The following is an 18,867-nucleotide window of genomic DNA, read 5'->3' as shown; positions in this document are numbered from 1 at the left end:
TGAGGTAGTTAGCCCGGAGTATTCCCAAGAGAAGTTCGGTGATGAGACTCAACTCCCTCCATTGAAAATAGTGAGAAAGAAACAGTCAAAAAGACTTTCTGTAATGTTTGAATCATTAAAAAAAGCGCAAGAACTGAACTTCGAAAGAAAAAAATGAAAGAAAAAAAGAACAAAGTGAAGATCATGGACATTTAAAAGAGACAATAAAACTTGGGAGCTGGAACTTCTGAAGACTAAAGGGGAGAGGTTAGGAATAAACTACCACACACATAAGGACAAAAGGCATGTAAAAATGTTGTGGCAAAAGAGCAGGCTACAGATGTATAAGAAGAAAATGAAATTGTGTGAAGGAGGTGAAATCAATGGTTTTCTGAGATATGCTTAAATGGAAGAATTGGCTTTACAATCTCTTTTTTGTTGTATGAGAGATTAGTTATATTAGATAGTTATATGAGACTGTTATATTAGACTGCTCTAACCCTCCCATAGGGCTTTCAGTTTTGCCAAGTTTTGCTTTGGGAGCAACTATTTCTAGGAGGACAAGAGGTTGCTTGCTTGCTCTCTTCTTTCTCTGAGCTCTTTAGTTATGTTTAATGATGGGCAGGCTGACGGAGTGGAAGTCAGCAGCTGAGGAACCTGGGACATAGGGCATGCTTAGCCCTTTCCCTCCCATCATTTCTCAAGCAGCAACAGGGACTCTTGGGCCATTCAGGCCTACGGAAGAATGCAGTATTCCAGATGCATATCCCCCAGACGTTATCTTCTAGGCAGCAACATCTCAACCGGTGTAGCATAGTGGTTAGAGTATTAAACTAGGATCTGGGAGACCCAGGTTCAAATTCCCACCCTGCCATGGAAGCTTGCTGCATGATCTTGGCCAGTTATACATTCTCAGCCTGTGGTAACACAGAGCTGTTGTGAGGGTAAAATGGAGGAGAGGAGAAAGATGCAAGCGGCTCTGGGGCTTCACTGGAGAGAAAGGCAAGGAATAAATGAAATATATAAAAAACAAATGAGGTGAGGAGGAGAGGGTTACTTCTATGTATATGCATACTTTAAAAAAAAAATCTTTTTATTAATTTCCCAAAACTCAGAAAGACAGAAAGAGGAAAAAAGAACATATCTCTTCATATCGCTTCATACAACAAAGTATTGTAACATAAAAAAAGAAAACAGCCAAATATTACTATTAACTCATAATATATTTTGTCCCCAGCTTGAATTTAACGCATGTCCCCATCAATTTCCTATTCCATCTATATATCAACCCCCAGTTCCAGCTTAATGTAACTACTACTACTTATTCCTATAGAAGTAACAAATTATATGTCCCTTTCTCTAGTTTCAAATATAAAGCAACAACATAGCCAAAAATGTTCAAAGCACTAACTAGGGATTTTCCAATGTCTTCTTTTCTATACTGAAACCACAAGCCTCCTACCATCCTTTATCTATTCAAAAACTAAATTAAGGTTCTAACAATGCTTATAAGTTGGCACTAAATAACCCGAGGAAAAGCAAGCTGTGGTAACAAATGTTCAACATTCCAACGCTTATAACTACCATAGTTTTAAACTGCCACTGATGAGAGGAGTACACTTTCTCTCTCATGACTAAGGTTCTGAATCAGAGCCTAGTCTAATGTTCTAGATAGTTCATCACATACTCTTGCCACACTACGCTATTCAGCTGGTCTTCCCCTCATGGTTCCATGCTTCCAAACATTCTCATTGTGACCCTGGTAGAAGCCATGGGGAATTGGCTAACACCAGCCCCATAGCCAGGATTGTTAGCCCCATAGCCAGGATTTTTTCTGTGGGGGGGATGCCAGGGCACTGGGTGGAGCGCCAATTAAATTAAATTAAATAGAATTATCTCCAGCTTTATTTCAGCTTGCTAAAGCCTATATCTAGTCTTCCTGGGAGCCTGCTATTAACATTTCTGAGACCTGGGAACTCTAAGAACTTGCTGCCAGGTGGTTGAGGTTGCTGTGAGAGTGAAGAAGCTATCAGGTTGCTGTGGGAGTGAAGAAGCTATCAATGAAGCTGTTAATTGGAAGTTTATTTAGACTATCTGGTGTTTTGAACTCCTCCTCAAGTCTTTCTTAAAAGCCTTGAACTTTTTAAGAATTGTATGGTGTTGTAGAGGAAACAAAGCTGTTGCTGGCTGAAAGCTATCATCTGAATCGAGTTTGGCTCCTTTAAGCCTGTAAACACCAGCTTTTTACTTCACTCTGCAAGCTTCCTAGACAGCAGAGAGAGACCCACAGCAATGCTTACCTGAATCTCCGTTGAGAGTTGTTGTTACCTCACAGAAGCCTGAGAGTTTTGGATGCTTATTTGCTGTTCCACCTGGTGCTGCCCGAAGCCATTCTGTGTGGGGGAAGAGAAACCACTAGCCTGCTGACCTGACACCTCTAAACCAAGATGGCAACCATTTCAGAGCCTTGAGAAAGAGCTCTGTCTGGATTGTTTTACACTTTTTAGCCAACAAAGCAAAGGAAAGTCTAAATTACCTTCGGAGGATCAGAGGGTCGTTAGGAACCCCTCGGGAGCTTGTAGTCCAGCTGGTGTCCAGTTTGAGGAGGAGAGGAAAGGAAACATGGAAGGCTTTTGGGAGGCTTTGGAGTGGCCCAAGCTGTGTCATGCCAACACTCTCTACCCTGCTGCAGGGTCCTGCACTTGATAACGGTGCCTTTCGCTTTCAGCGCAGCCCTGCAGGCCACGGTGGGAACCAGCTGTATGGCTCGGCCTGGGTTGGCCTGGAGCCTTTGCTGCCTGGGCCTGCTGCTGCCGCCTCACATTTTCAACATAACTCTCCAAACTATGGTGAAGACTGGCCATGCCACAGTAAGATCCAGCGGCGCTCTACTACTCTGGGCATTACTTTGTGTGGCAGTGTGTTTTGCCAGCTGCTTTTGTTCCAGGGAGCTGGAAGTCATGTCTGGACCTGACTGGCAGCTTGAAGGCCGCTAAAGCCCTTTGGGTTTGACAGTTTAGATGCTGGGGAAATCGTACTGCAGCTGTGAAGATAGGCTGTGTTGGTGATGCTTCCAACTGGGCTGGAAGAGTCGATGAGGAAGCAGACTGTTTGGTATACCTTTGCCCCTGGGACTATCTCCGGTTGTGTTGGAGGGGATTTGGCCATGCTTGAGATCCCCTGAGCACCCACATTTATGTGGACGTGCGTGCTCAGGGGTGGTTGGACCTGGACTATTCTGTCAAGAGCCTGGAGTGGACTGGTGAGGGCCAAGAGTGGAAGGAGAGGACCTGTATGGTTCTCTACCCTGTTGAAAACTCAGCAGAGGACTCTCAACTTTTTCACCACTGCTTGTTCCTGTTACACAGAGAATACTTATTAGCCCCCAGCTATATCTGATGGTGTTTGGACTCTCCAAGTTGTCTCATAAAGTATTGAGTTTAATCAATATCGGGTTGAGAATACAGCTTAAATTTGATTAATTAGATGGTGGGGTTGGGAGATTCTTTCTTCCGCTCATTACTTAAATTTATTTAGTCTTATTAGTGGGAGGGAGGGGATGGTAAGTAGAGAGGTTTGGTTGTGAGAAGTTTGATTGGGGAGTTGTGCTTTTCATCTGTATAATTAGAACTATATTTAATGACTAATAATTGTAATTAGTATTTATTTTGTTAAATTGTTAATTGCTGTGCTGTAGGTTGTGCTGCAGTTGGGGTGGAGAGGGGAGTGGGGCAATGGATGTTGGTGACAACTTACAGGGTACCAGTATTGGGCTGGGGATCCCAGTGATTGGTGGCAGAGGGAGGTATGGCAGTGGGAGAAGGTCTTGGAAGAGAAGGAGGGGGAGATATGCTCGGTCTCCTTCCAACCTTCGTCCCATCCTGAGATACCTGAGTGTGAAGGCTAGGAATGTTTACCCCTCTTTGACATTGGTGTTGTGCAATGCTTGGTCCATTAATAATAAGACCAAGACACTGCATGATTATCTAGCAGTGCAAAACATGGACGTGGCTTGTGTGACCGAGACCTGGGTGAGGGAAGGTGAGACTGTTGCCTTGCAAGAAATGACCCCCCAGGTTGCTCAGTCTTTCACCAGTCATGGATTCAGGGGTGGGGTGGGGTTACCTTACTCATCCGGGAGGGTTTCTCCTTCAGGCCACTCCCTGTGCCAAAGATTGCAGGTATTGATTGTGTTCGCTTGGTGTGAGACACTGAGGAGAGCTTGGCTGTCTGTCTGGTTTACTGACCACCTAGAGCACTGACAGACAGTCTGCCAAGCCTGTTGGAGATGGTGGCTCAGTGGGCCTTGGTGTTCCCAAGATTATTGGTTCTTGAGGACTTCAATGTCCATGTAGATGGAGCCGCTGCCATCACTCAGGCTTTGGATGTAGTGTCTTCCATGGCATCTCTGGGGTTTTCCCATGTTGTATCAGGTCCAGGGCATTTTTTGTAGAAAAAGCCCAGCAGGAACTCATTAGCATAACAGGCCACACCCAATAGCAGAAACGCATTAGAATATTAGGCCACACCCTGACAGCACCACTCATTAGCATATTAGGCTACACCCCCGTGTTACCAGAAGTGTGGTCATCCAGCCACAGCCACCTTTTGATTCTTATTCTATTTACCTTGTTTGTTGTCAAAACCCAGGACCTTTTTTGTAGCAGGAACTCCTTTGCATGTTAGGCCACACACCCCTAATGTAGCCAATCCTAATGAGTTTCTGCTGTTGGGTGTGGCCTATTATGCTAAGGAGTTACTGCTGGGCGTGGCCAACTCGGGAGCCAGCCGGAACTCCGTTCCTGTGCGTTCCTGCCCAAAAATAGCCCTGATCAGGTCCCACACATCAAGCAGGCCACACCCTGGATTTGATATTCAGCATGGGGATGAATGTGTATTTGGCCTTGAGGGAAGAGGTGCCATGGTTCAGACCACTTGGTCCTGAAGGCCCAGCTTGGTGTCTCAGCCCCCCATCTAGACGGCAAGTGGATTTATGCTTGCCCACAGAGACTAATAGATCCAATTGGCTTCCAGAATGCTCTGCGGGAACTGATTGTTGGAAATATGTGTGTTGCAAGGTCTAAGATTCAGTCATTACAGGGTTAATGTGCTTTACCTTGTGTGCTATTGTTTAGACTGACCTGGAAGGGAACCTGGCAGAAAGCCAATGGAAAGAAAGCCCAGGAAACTGAAACCTATTTACTAATAATCATTGGTTAATGCATTCAGGTGATTTCCTTTCAGGGGTCAAGAAGAAAGGAAGAATCTCCATTACTATCTGTGTGTCTGTTGTTGCAAGCATGTGGTCTTAAGTGTTTGCTGTTTTGTAGATTTTCCTGTGTACCCCTCCCTTTAGAAATAAAGATTTAACATAGAAAGAAAATGCCTCCTCTCCAGTGAACAAAGATCCATTGCAACCTCTGAATATCTAACTATTTTTACCAATTTTCCAACACTGATGCCTTCTGGTACCTCATTAGATGAGCTGGTAGAGGACTGGAATGCCTGTCTCTCTGAAGCCAGCGATGAGGTTGCTCCCTGACGTCCTTTTTGATCCCATTGTCAAATGTCCACCTGGTACATGGAAGAACTCAGGGGGATGAAGCAGGAACTCAGACGACTTGAGCGAGTTTGGCGGTGAGTTCACGACAAAGCTACAAGAACATCTTTTAGGATGTTTATGAGTTCCTATGAGATGGCGGTGAAGGCTGCGAAGAAGGAGTTCTACCCAGCCTCCATCGCATCTGCAAGCTCACACCCAGCACAATTGTTTAGGGTAATTCAGCACTTGATGTCCCTCTCAGGAGGGACCCAAAAGACTAGTGATTCAGCTATTAGCTGTGAGGCTTTTGCAAGCTTTTTTGTGGACTAAGTCCTGTTGCTTCACCATGACTTGGCCACCAATATTGATGCAGTAAGCAAACCGGAGGCCCCTTGTCTGTCTTTGGATTCAGTTTTACACACCTTCAGCCTGCTGTTCTCTGCAGATGTTGACAGGATCCAGGGTGTTGTTTGACTGATCACATGCCCCCTGGATCTGTGTCCCTCATGGCTGCTAAAAGCTGGTGATGAGAGGATACAGGGCCCATTGGAGGACATCATCAATCTGTCCCTGGAAACAGGGGTCTTTCCAGAGGGTCTTAAGGAGGCAGTGGTTGTACTGCTCTTAAAGAAACCATCACTGGATCCATATAATCCAGCCAATTACCGCCCAGTTTCAAACTTACCATTTCTGGGTAAGATGATTGAGAGAGCGGTAGCCGAGCAATTCCAGAGCTTCCTGGATGACACATCAGCACTTGATCCATTTCAGTCTGGCTTTCGCCCAGGTCATGGGACAGAGACGGTGTTGGTTGCCCTAACAAATGATCTCCATAGGCAACTGGATCAGGGTGGGTGGGTGCAGCTGTTGTTATTCAACCTCCCAGCAGCATTCAACATGATTGATTGACCTCTTGACCCACCGCCTCGCCGATGTGGGGATTCTCGGGGTAGCCTTGTAATGGGTTTCCTCCTTTCTCCATGGTCGGGGAAAGAGGGTCACGCTGGGGAGGGGGGGAGACGTCCTCTAGGTTCCTACTGTTATGTGGAGTTCCTCAGGGGGCAGTCCTCTCCATGATGTTGTTTAACATCTACATGTGCCCCCCTTGCCCAGCTGGCCCGAAGTTTCAGGCTTGGGTGTCATCACTATGCAGATGACACCCAGCTATATCTGCTTTTGGACGGCCACCTAGCTATCACTCCACAACACCAGGCTGAGGGTTTGGATGCCATGGCAGGATAGTTAAGGAAGAGCAGGCTGACACTGAATCTGGGGAAGATGGAGGTTCGATGGCTTGGGGGGGGGAGGGCTCCGGGATTGGGATTTCAGCTTCCAGCCTTTGATGGGGTGCCATTAACACCACTGTGTCAGGAGCTTGGGTGTAACCTTGGATTCTTCCTCATCTATGGAGACACAGGTCACCAATACTACCACACTGGTGTTTTACCACCTATGCCAGGCACAGCTGCTGGCCCCTTTCCTGTTGCCCCCCTGACCTGGCCACAGTAATCCATGCAATGGTCACCTCCAGACTAGGCTACTGTAACTTGATCTATGCTGACCTGCCCTTGAGACTGATCCGGAAGCTCCAACTGGTCCAGAATGCAGCAGTGCAAGTCCTGACGGGAACGCCACGGACAGAGCATAAACAATCTGTGCTGCGCCAGCTACACTGGTTACGGGTGGAGTACTGAGTCAGGTTCAAGGTATTAGTGTTGACTTTTAAGGCCTTGAGCAGTCAGGGACCCACATACCTTCAGGACCGCCTCCTCCAATATGTCCCCAGAAGAGCAGTGAGATCAGCTGACAAAAACTTACTGATGATCCCAAGCCCTATGGAGGTCTGGTTGTCCTTGACTAGGGCCAGGGCCTATTCAGCCCTGGCCCTGACCTGGTGGAACTCTCTGCTGAACGACATCAGGGCCCTGCAGGATCTGATGCAATTCTACAGGGCCTGTAAGGCAGAGGTGTTCTGCCGGGCGTTTGGTTGAGGACAGCAATGGTTAAAACTGGCACCCTCCTTTGTTACTTTTGACCCCACATCCCCTTCCCTGTCCTGCTGTGCAGAGAGCAGGGTAGCGGACAGAAAGGGGGTTGATCGTCATCTGGATTGGTTGTTCTGCTTCGTTGCCAAACTGGCTGCCAGGATGCAACAGGAAGAGCTTACCTGATTTTCTGGCAAAGAGTCGCCATGGCCTCGCCAGCTTTTCCTGCTACTTTCTGCTTCCTGGCAAGGCCCTGCGCTTCCTTCCCTTCCATCACCACCTCCTCCTGTGGGCTGGTGAGCAAGGAGGAGGAGGGGAGCTGTGGTGAAGGAGAAGCCATGGCACAAACATGGTACTTAAAAATTAAAGGGAAAGGGGGGTAGGGGCACCCCTAATTCGATAGGGTGCCCCATTGCCAGCTACAGCCCTGGCTAACACATGACTGCCGTAACATATGAAGAGCCCTGACTCTATGGAAGGAAACCAGGACATTTTCTGCTAATGAAATTTAGGGGCCCTTTTTGCAAACAAATCACTAGCTGTGATGACCTTTCATCACAGATCTGATAAATATTTGTCATCCATCAGCATGCTATCACACATGACATTTTCAAAAGGGTTTATTTTATAGATGGAAGGGCAGCATATGAATGATTTGAATGATCCAATCAATAAATATCACAGCATCCTGTCTTCCAGGATGAAATCACATATTCTAAGCAAAAAGCTGTCTTTGTTGTCAACTCCTCTACAGTAGACAGACTACTGCAATCTGTGCGTGATCATGTTGGGTCCAATGTTCCCTCTAAGCTGTAGAGTCCTGTGAGCAAAATTTCTACTTTGTGAGCTACCGGCATTAAAGTTGTGAGCAGGTGATTTGGCTACTGCATAAATTAGTGTGTTCTGGAGCCCTCCTTCCTGAGCTGAGACAAAAATGTGTGAGCCGGAGGCTAAAAAACTGTGAGCTAGCTCACACTAACTCAGCTTAGAGGGAACACTGGTTGGGTCCTATATTATGTTAACTAAAGTCTAATAAATTGAATCTAGCAAATGAAATAACATTAACACAATCTCCACACTAATGAAGAAACACTATCCTAATAAATAATCAGTCCTAATAGCAAACTTTCTTCAAGAGCTTTACAGATATATCTAATCATTTTTCAAAATCCCATTAACAGCATTCAAGTGTCTTAAAAAACAAATTTAAACATACCCTTACGTTAAAAAATCTACCATCAGGCAAGACTATACTCTGATAAATTGTTCATGAACATTTACCATGATACATTATAATAAAGGCAGAGTGCTGCTTGATTCTTGTAGCAACAAACAAAAAAAGGAGTGAGGGGAACTCCATGACCACTTCATCAGGCACCCATTAGGGGGTGCTGCTGCTGTAGCATCCTTTATCTTGCCTTTTAACATCACGTTCAGTGTACTGTTTCTAGTCCGTTGAAATTTGCAATGTATTAAAAAGACTATAGCCACACCAGAGTTTAGAGGAGAGAAACTGCTGTGATTCAAGCCATTAATAGATTAATAAAAGCAGCCCTAATTAAGAATTAAAATTATGATGATCATCCAGTCAGTTGGGCTAGACAATGACACTTCACTCCCAATTATTAGTAAGGAAATAGGACTCTTAGGACAGACTTGGGTTTGTTTTTGTTTTTTTGGGTGAGGTCCTGAGATCTGATGAGCTGGCTACTTACTAAGAAGGGATGGGACTTCTGTGCGGTTGTGGGTGAAGATAAACAGACATTCTTAAGGGTGGTAGTGGTGATCTCAGCATACCACCACATAGATTGTTCCAACTGCTTCCACCACACTTACAGTGTGTTTATTTGCCCTCCTTGCTTCTCTCTCCCTGTGCTATGCCAACCACAGTGGTGACCTGAACACAGCCCTTTAAGCCCTCCAGGCTTAAAGGAAGTTAGTGATGTTACAGGAAGTGCAATTTCTTTTCCCAAAATTCATGTGTATGTGTGAGTGTGTGTGTGTTTTATACAGCTACTAGGAGTAAGGCCCATTGTGGGAAGAAATTCAATGAGCTCTAGAAGGAAGCTCCAGGTGAGTGTCCCGGCTGTGGCTGGTGGGGCGGCAGAGGGAAGGGGAAAATAGAGGGAGGCGAACCGTGTTTATTTCCTTCTGGTTAGCTATAAGGCCGGGCTGTCTCAACTAATTTTGCTGTCCCGTGGGTAGTATGGGAGGACAGCCTCATGGTAACAGGTATGGTTCCCTCCACCCCTGACTTCTGTTGATTTGGGGTTATGCAGTGGCAGCTAAGGTAGAAAACCACCTCCTCCTATGCCATGTCTTCTGGGTTCCAATGGTCTGGAAAGGGGTTCCATACCCAGTTACAGGGTTGCCAACTCTGGCTTTGGAAATACCTGTAGATTTGAGGGGTAGAGCCTGGGGAGGGGAGGGGTGGGGAGGGACCTCAGCAGGGTATAATGCCATAGAGTCCACTGCCCAAAGCAGCCATTGTCTCCAGGAGAACTGATTTTGGTCCTCTGGACATCAGTTGTAATAGCTGGAGATCTCCAGGTGCCACCTGGAGGTTGGCTTATGTTAATTTGGGGCTATGCAGTGGCAGCTAAGGTAGAAAACCACCTCCTTCTATGCCATGTCTTCTGGGTTCCAAGGGTCTGGAAAGTGGTACCATAGCCAATTACATGGTTACCAACTCAGGTTGGGAAATACCTGTAGATTTGAGGGGGAGAGCCTGGGGAGGGCAAGGTTTGGGGTGGGGAGGGACTTCAGCAGGGTATAATGCCATGGAGTCCACTGCCCAAAGCAGCCATTGTCTCCAGGAGAACTGATCTTGGTCATCTGGAGATCAGTTGTAATAGCTGGGAAATTTTCTGTAGGGGAAATGATGTGCTGTGGCTGGGGAAAACGGTGATTTCTGGGAGATTTCCAGGCCCCACAGGGAGATTGGCAACTCCAGTGACCGTTTAAAGGAAGATTGGGATATGTATTTTACCTCAGGACACATTCAATGATGCCCAACAGCAACAGCAAACTGTTTAGAATGTTAGAGGCAAAGGCCAATCAGGCCGCGTATGCAAACGACATCTGTGTTCTGACTGACTATGGGGGGGGAGAGGAACAGCAAACTGTTTAGAATGTTGGAGGCAGGACTCAGGCAACGCAGCCAGGGGATAGGGAAAGCTTCTGAGTGACACATCACGGAGCCAACTGATTTATGAGTGTGTGGAATGTTCAGAATGTTCACCCCACTTCACAATTATACATAAGGAGAGATTGATTCCTCTTATTCTCTTTCAAAATAAGCATTTCTGTTTTATTTCTCTTTGTAGTTTTCTGTTACAACTCTGTGCATTTTTTAGTAACAACCATTGCATGTTTTTTGTTTGTTTGTTTGTTTTTTAATGTTACAGGGTTCTTTAGCAGGAGGGTAACCCTAGAGTCGGATTTGACTGGCTTTCAAGCAAGGGAAACCTTTACCTTTTCCTAGGAAGGTTAGGGAGGATATGCTAAACGTCTGCCAAATGAAATTCCGAACTTTTGTAGAACCTCCAGTTTGGTGTAGTGGTTAAGTGCGTAGACTCTAATCTAGGAGAACTGAGTGATTCCCCACTCCTCCACATGCAGGTGCTGGATGACCTTGGGCAAGCTATAGTTCTGTCAGAGCTGTTCTTGAAAAAGCAGTTCTCAAAAGAGCTCTCTCAGCCCCACCTACCCACAGGGTGTCTGTTGTGGGGAGGGGAAGGGAAAGGAAAGGAGATTGTAAACTGCTCTGAGACTCTGAGTGAAGGGCACGGTATAAATCCAATCTCTCTTTCTGCCCCTCTTCTATTCAAATTTCCCTTTTGATCAAAACACAATTGATTCAAAACTGACTCCAAATTTCTTTTTAAAAGGAACAAAAAGAAATTATTGGATTTCAGGGAAAAACTGGGTAAACAGAATTTAAGAGAATCCCTCTTAACAACAGTATTTGCAGTTTGCTTACATTGGTTCCTTGAATGCTAGCCCCCTCCCCTTCAAATACTGTATCATGATTCTTTTCCTATCAATGTTTAACAATCCAGTGAAGTCGACTTATAGTAGGAGTGGAGATTCAGGATGATATTATTATGGTGCCTAGAAACTGGGGATTGGGAACTTGAAGCCCGGGGGCAAATCTCCATTCAGCTTTGAAATGAAGTTTACTGTTTGATAGTTGGATCCTGTGAAGAATTTTTGTCAACAGAAGGGGAGATATTTTTGTTGAGTCTCTCCTGCTGCAGATCTCTGACTCCCCCGTCATTCTGTCGCTGGGAGTCTCCTGTCCCCAAGGAGCAGTATTTTAGGGCCATAGTGGGCTGCAGCAGAAGACCCTGAGTGAGAAAGTTCCTCTCTGCTGATGTAAATCAGTCAGCAGAGGTTTTTCTATGGAATCCAAGTCACTATCTCTTGACTGAAACTCATTTCACAAGATTGTTGTGAGGTGAAAATGGCCCTCTGATAGCCTTGGAATACAAATATGATAAATAAACATTTTAAGAAGGCTTAATCTGTATTAATTTGCAACAACCTGAGGAGTCTAGTGTGTGTCAGACTCTGTGGAAAAGGTAAACCAAGCAATCTCGTTCAGAGGCTAGTGCTGAGATGAATTCAAAGGCACTAGACAAGCTAAAAGTTTTTGCCTTTCATCTGTGAGCCTTTAGCAAGACACAAAACCATTCTCGGCTCTTAGTCAATGGCTCATAGTCTTGAGACCCTCCGTGAGTTGAGCCAACAAATGTAGGGCTACCCTTCAATAGTGGTGCACTGTGCTTTAAAATAAAATTACATATTTAAACTGTATTTTTATAAATGGTATTTTATAAGCTGCTTTGAGTCGAAACTGTTTTGCATTACAGATTTTAGTAAAATTATTGCCATACTCTAATTATTGTGCCCTGTATTTTCTACATCTGGAGGTAAATTATCTGTTGGTCTTCTAAAACAAGACAACGTTAACCTTTTGAAGCAATCTAATCTATTGTTCTGAACTTGTTAGCCAGCACCTATATACATTGCAAGTGTATATACATTAAACAACCAACACTATCATCTTTCTGAGTCACTGCCTCAGCCCATCAATTCTTAAGCTACTCACATGCAAGAGTAATGGACTCGAACTCAACATGACAATTTCCAAGACATGCTGGTGGTTGGATATATTCTCTGGGCAATGTACACGTGATCTCTTCTGTGCATTAAGAGGCATTACTCCTAGGAGATTAACAGTACCTGAGTTGTCCCCATAATGTCTGAGCCTTGTGCGCGATGCAGGCATTCACAAGAAGTAGCAGGGGGTGAACTTGTGGTAGTTACATTCGCACGTCAGAGGATGACAAACCCTAAGATGAGGAATGAATAGAAATGGGAAAGAACAATTTCATAACAAAAGGTAAGAAGCTTCCACACCCCACCCCGTAGCAAAAGAAAATAATAAATGCATGTGGTGTTGACATAAAACAAAACAAACAAATAAAACCATGGTCCCATACAGCACTTCCTTCTGTTGAACAGAGCAATACAGCCAAAGAAGCAAACAAGCACTGAGCCACTAACTGTCTGTCAAACCCAAACATTATAGAAGAATTCTAGGATTTACCGATCAGCAGTTTGAAATTTTATTGGTTGTATCTGGTCACTTTTACACCATTTTGTTTAATGCATATTGTATCCTTTTGGAAGAAGACGGCAATCCTAAATCTGGCTTTGAATGAAGTGTAAAAAGGCATATATAAGAGGGCAAAATGAAACCCAAATGTACTGCTGATATGAGAAGAAAACAAGGGGGTGCAAAGAAGTGTGAGGTGCAATGGCTGTGCTCCAATAGAAACATTAAAGATTTGTGTTAGCAGCTGGGGTTTCAGTCACAATCACATGCCATTGATCCCAATCTAGGGCACAAGGCAGGGGTGGTGGTGGATAGGCACTGCAGAAAGAGAGCATCACTATCAGCATCCCCCCCCCCCACAACAGTATATCCTTGCTGTACCACAAGCTTGTTTCTTGTCAGCCAGCTCCCAAGAGCTAAAACTCTGTTTCTTCCTTTTCTGGTCAGATTATAGCTGCATCTTGGGTTCTGGGTAAGATCAACACCAGTAGCACCTAAGCAAACCCTTTAGACATCAAGTGATTTAAAGCTGCAGAGAGATTATTATCTCTTCACACAACAGACTGGCACAGCGGTCGCAAGGTTATCTCCACATCATGGAAACAGCCCTTTTCATAAAGAAAAAGGCAATGTTTTCAAAAGAAATTATTCAAATTATTCATATATGAAAAAGAAACTCAGGAAGGCATCAATGGTATAACAGCCCAGTTTAAACCAGTTATGAATCCTTGGTGGAATATTCAAAGGATATCTGATCCAAAACTGAGTTCCGTTGACCCAGTGCAAAATAATCACTAGCATGTGGGAACACACTTCTGTATGGAGAAGACAATGTCCTCTCCACTGGAATAATAAATTATCTTGGTACTGAAATGGTAAATTATTCTTGCAGAATAAAAATAACAAGATGCATGATGCATACTGTCGGCAACAAATAATGATAGATATGTTTATATAGTTGCTTGTACTGAAGTTCTTTCATTCTAATGTTTGTGTACCCATTTTAACATTTTACAGCTAACAGTTTAATAATTCATCCCCAAGAAATCTTTTCAATCATAATTCATTGCACTGTTCATGGCTTTGATTCCATAAGAATCAACTTTCTAGTACAATGCTGGTTTAAGTCTTGCTTGGCTTCTTGGTTATTTATTTACTGGCATTGCTTCTCTTTTTTAATCTGGATCAGGGTGAACGGCATTAGACTGAGACATAATAAACTCTTTGATGCTGTAAAGTAAAAGAAGGGATAACAACAGAATTTTAAGTCTGTTATTTCAGTGAACCAAACAAGCACTAATATCTTTCAATACAGCACTTTAGCCATGTGATTAGAACAACACATCCAAAAGATGTTGCAATTATCATTTTAATTTTAAATGCAAGAATTCACATCTGTCTATCAAAGTTTCTATATAACCAAAAACTCTAGTCAATAATATGTATTACACCTGGTAACAGAAACACAATTTTAGAAAGTATCCCTGTTGTCTGTAGAAAATAGATTACTAATGATTCATCAGATATATTCCAGCTATGATATCTTGTGCACCTTGAAGGAAGGGCGAGACAAAAAATGGACACAGAGAGAGAGAGAGTGAGTGAGAGAGAGAGTGAGAGAGAGAGAGATTAACAGTACAATTCTAAGAGCACTTTCCTGAAAGTAAGGCTAATTGAATACTAGGACTCTGAGTAGGAGTCTGAGGAGTTCTTCTTAGGAGTCATAGATTTGGTCTCTGCTCAGCCATGAAACTCACTGTATAATCTTACATGGCTCACTTGTGCATACACAGGGAATTTTCTTATAGTGATGTGTATTTGTTTTCAAATTAATGCAAAAAATGAACCCTCCTTCTCTATGTTGTTTCACTGATTTCTGTAACAAGTCTTATCTGTTTTGCTCTGGAGCCTTCCTCTTCCTCCTCTCCTTCTCCCTCCTAGCACTCCTATCCTGCCAACACTTACTGTTCTTGCCTCTTCAGAGCCTCGGATGCTTTGTCAGATGTGTCCATGGCATCTTGCCGTGGTGCACAATCGGGAACTGTATAGAAATATTGATTTCTAAAAGTCTCCTGCCTTCTCCTGTGATTACATTCTGATGACAGGCTGTGCCTTATTTCCTGTTGCAAGCCAAATGGTGAGGCCAGATGGCCTGAACAACTTTATAACCCACATTCCTTCACACCTTTATGACTGTAAGGCTCCACACTAGGCCTCACATGAGTTTTGTCATGTATGCAATAAAGAAAGCTAGAGGTTGGGTCACCTGACTGCAGACAGGGCCTCAAAACTTCTAGCCTATCCCAACACGCAGCTATGGCAACCAGCAATTGGCCACACACCCCTGCTACTCGTGATTGGCTGAATGGCCACGGCTAATTATGAGTAGATTTGGGTATAATTTCGTTAGTCCCTATGGGAGTGGGCTCTCTTGCTCTCTCCTCTCCTCTTGCCATTGTCTGTTTATTGCACCTGAAATGCTGTCTTTTGGGAAACAAAGAGCTGCTTTGTGTAAGATGGGATCTCTCCTCAAGATCCCTTGATACTCACATGGACTATGGACAATCCAAGTGGTAACTATGAATCTCATTAATGTGTAGTTAAGGCAAATAGCCATAGCCTTTGTTATTTTTGTATCCTAATAGTCTGGTTGCTGAATAAAGATCATTCTTATTTCTAATTGTTTCTGATGTGTAATTGAACTCCAAGGCTAAATCTTGTGGCTGACGCTGACCACTTAAGCTACCTTTATTAAGAGTAAAGTGTGCATCTCTGAGTAGAGCTGCTGATGTGTAAACCCCAGATGCCAACGAAGGGCTTGAATCTTTTCCCTTAGGAAAGGCAGGGACTGTTGAAAGAGATTCTGGTGGCAAATTGTTCTGAAAACCAGAGAGGGTATAGACTACCTCGTGGTTTGTTGTTTAATGTACTGAAAGTGCAGGGTTCCCTCGCATTCCTGGACTGGACTGAGTGGGTTAATCCTGTACAGGAACGTAGTCTTCTGTAGGTACTCCGAGGACTACATTTCCTAGGGGGCACTTAGAAGTAGCCTCTCAGAAGAAACATCCAAAGTGGTGGAAGAGAGCATAACACACTGCATCAGGGAGTTGCAGCAGGGCTGCCCCGCTGACTGGAAGTAGAAATGAAGCAATCAGCCTTCTTATGAACAGTTACAGACAGGTCAGCAAGGGAAGAGTATAGACAGAACACTCCAAATAGCACCTGGGCAGTTAGTAGCCATCTGGAAAAACTGAGCAGAAGTCAGGATTACTGAGGAGAAAATATCTCTACCACACTAGAGAGAGCAGCTACCAAAGTGGCAGGAGTTCACCAGAAAAGCCCAGTATCCAGGCCAGATGAGGAGACATAGGACATGGAGATGTGAGGAAGAATAACAGCTGCCCCTTGCACTCTTATTCCCAAAAAAACAGGAAACGAAGCCACACAGACCAGTGATATAGCTACTCTCTAAGGGGTACAGTTTGGACACTCAGAGGTTCAGACTCGCTAAGGCCCTTTCTGCACATACAGCTTACTGCAGTTTACTGCAGAGAATCCGAGCAGTCAAGCCTTAAAGCTTGACTTTGAATTTCTGTGCCTGCCATCTGCATATTATCTTTTCCTCCACTGTATTTCTATTATCTCTGGTGGATTCATTCTGTAGTTACTAAGAAAAAACGCAGTTTTTCTTAATTGCACTGGGGACGTCACTTGTGATTTCGGGGGGGGGGGTGCCTCCAACTTTTTTTTTTTAAAAAAAAATTATGCAGTTGCCCAATCACAGCTGCGTCATTCCGGAAGGGGAATCAGTCTGTCCTTACCATCCTGCCACATTTTCAGTTGTTCCCAAAAATGGATATTCTGAGCTTTTTTCCTCCTGCCAATGCCTCCAGGGAACCTGAGAATAGTAGTTTCCCTGTCCTCCGTGGTGTTATAAAAGACTGAACTTTATTTATGTAACAGAACCTGCATTTTTCAGGGCTTTTGCAAAGCTTGGTACTTTGCAGCACACTTGACCATAACAAGTTCTTCCCCCCCCTTTATTTTGTTTGCATGTACCACTGAAATTATTTTTTTCTTTTTTCTTTTTGCACTGGGGATGCTGTGGTTTGCCTCCTCTCCAATCCTCCTTTAAACCTGCAGGGAACTAAATCTCCACAGCTCCTTTGAAACATTAAAACATTGTTCTTTTATCATTTTTTTTGACTCAAGGATGAGCTTAACAATAGAAATTTATTGGTAAACTAGGATCCTGGTGAAAAATGTCAATAAACTGCAATGTGTCTCTGTGTGTGTGTGCTCAAGGGCTCTGCCACGCTGCCCAGTTGAAACCGGACTGCCCAACAAAACTCCCAGGAGCCGATCCTGTGGGGAGAACTCTACCTGCAGGCTTGGCTGGGGTTCTACTGGGCAGTCTGGTTTAAACTGCCCGACAGAGTCTGCCCAGGCGTCGATCCTGCAGGGAGAGCCGCAGCCAAGCCTGCAGGGAGAACTCTCCTCTCAGGATAAGCTCCTGGGAAGCTCTGTTAGGGAAGTATGGTCTAAATCAGGCTGCACAGCAGAGTTCCCAGCCAAGAATATACACACACACCTCTCAGTTCAGTAATTTTGTTCTCCCAGAATTAATGCTCCTTCACCTTTGGCCACAGATTCGTCCCCCTGAAAGAACGCAAAAATTAGTCAATTTGTTAATAGTAGCAGCTAAGATCACAATTGCGAAGAATTGGAAAAACAGAAATCCGCCTACTTTAACGCAATGGATTAATAAAGTTTGGGATATATTTATGCTAGAAAACCTCTCTATATATGACTCATCAATTAAAAACGAGTGCGAATTTTATAACCCTCTGAGTATTTGGAGCCCGATCTTAGAAAAAATATCGTTAGCGCAATCTGGGTCCCGGTCACACGGGCAGGAAACTGCGGGGGGGAAGTGTGGCAGTTTGCCCCGGGGCAAACTAAGGCGCGGTTACCTGATCAGACCTCCCGTGGAGGTACTGTGGAGGTTCCGTGGGAAAGGAGAGGTGCCGATCGCAGAACAATCCCGCGCGCAAAAACGAAGTGCGCGGTGCGGCAAACTGGAAGGTTTTTTTTTGTTTCCACCATGATTGCGCATGCTCCGTTGTGTGCTTTTGCGCATCCACAAAGACTAGAAGAAAAAAAAAACTTTTTCACCAGGGAACATGGGCGGGCGCCGGATGCCACCGGAAACGCGATCAGACGCCCGCCCTTGCCCCGCGGTTTTGCTAATGCAAAATACAAAATAATGCAATTTAATTAGAACACTCTATACATCTGACTTCCTACAACTGGATATGTCCAAAAATTGTTAGGACTGTAATAAAGTTTAGGTAAAGTAAGATATATATGCCTGATTTGAGTAGAGGCGGTTTGCATCTTCTGAAATTTTGTTTTATGTAACCAGTTTTTATTCTGTATTGTAAAAAGCTTCTAATAAAAATATGGAAAAAAAAAAAAAATTTGTTCTCCCAGCAGTCCAAGTTTAACGATAAAGTCCTATAGTTAAACTCATCCTGCTTGTTAAAAAAAATTTTTTTTACAAGTAAGCACCAATGAATGGGAGAAGATGGCGGAATGTGCAGAATGAGAGGAAAGACCTTGATGAGGGTGGGGGAGGGGCCTCCAAGGGGCAGGTAAAGGGAGGAGGGGAAAAATCCAAGGGAATCTGTCTGCTTTTGAATTTTACTACAACTTTCAACTGAGGCGAGGGGAAAGAC

This window comes from Gekko japonicus, unplaced genomic scaffold (genome assembly GCF_001447785.1).
Source record: "Gekko japonicus isolate JY-2015 unplaced genomic scaffold, Gekko_japonicus_V1.1 scaffold417, whole genome shotgun sequence".
NCBI classification, from domain to species: domain Eukaryota; kingdom Metazoa; phylum Chordata; class Lepidosauria; order Squamata; family Gekkonidae; genus Gekko; species Gekko japonicus.
This window is presented reverse-complemented; position numbering follows the sequence as displayed.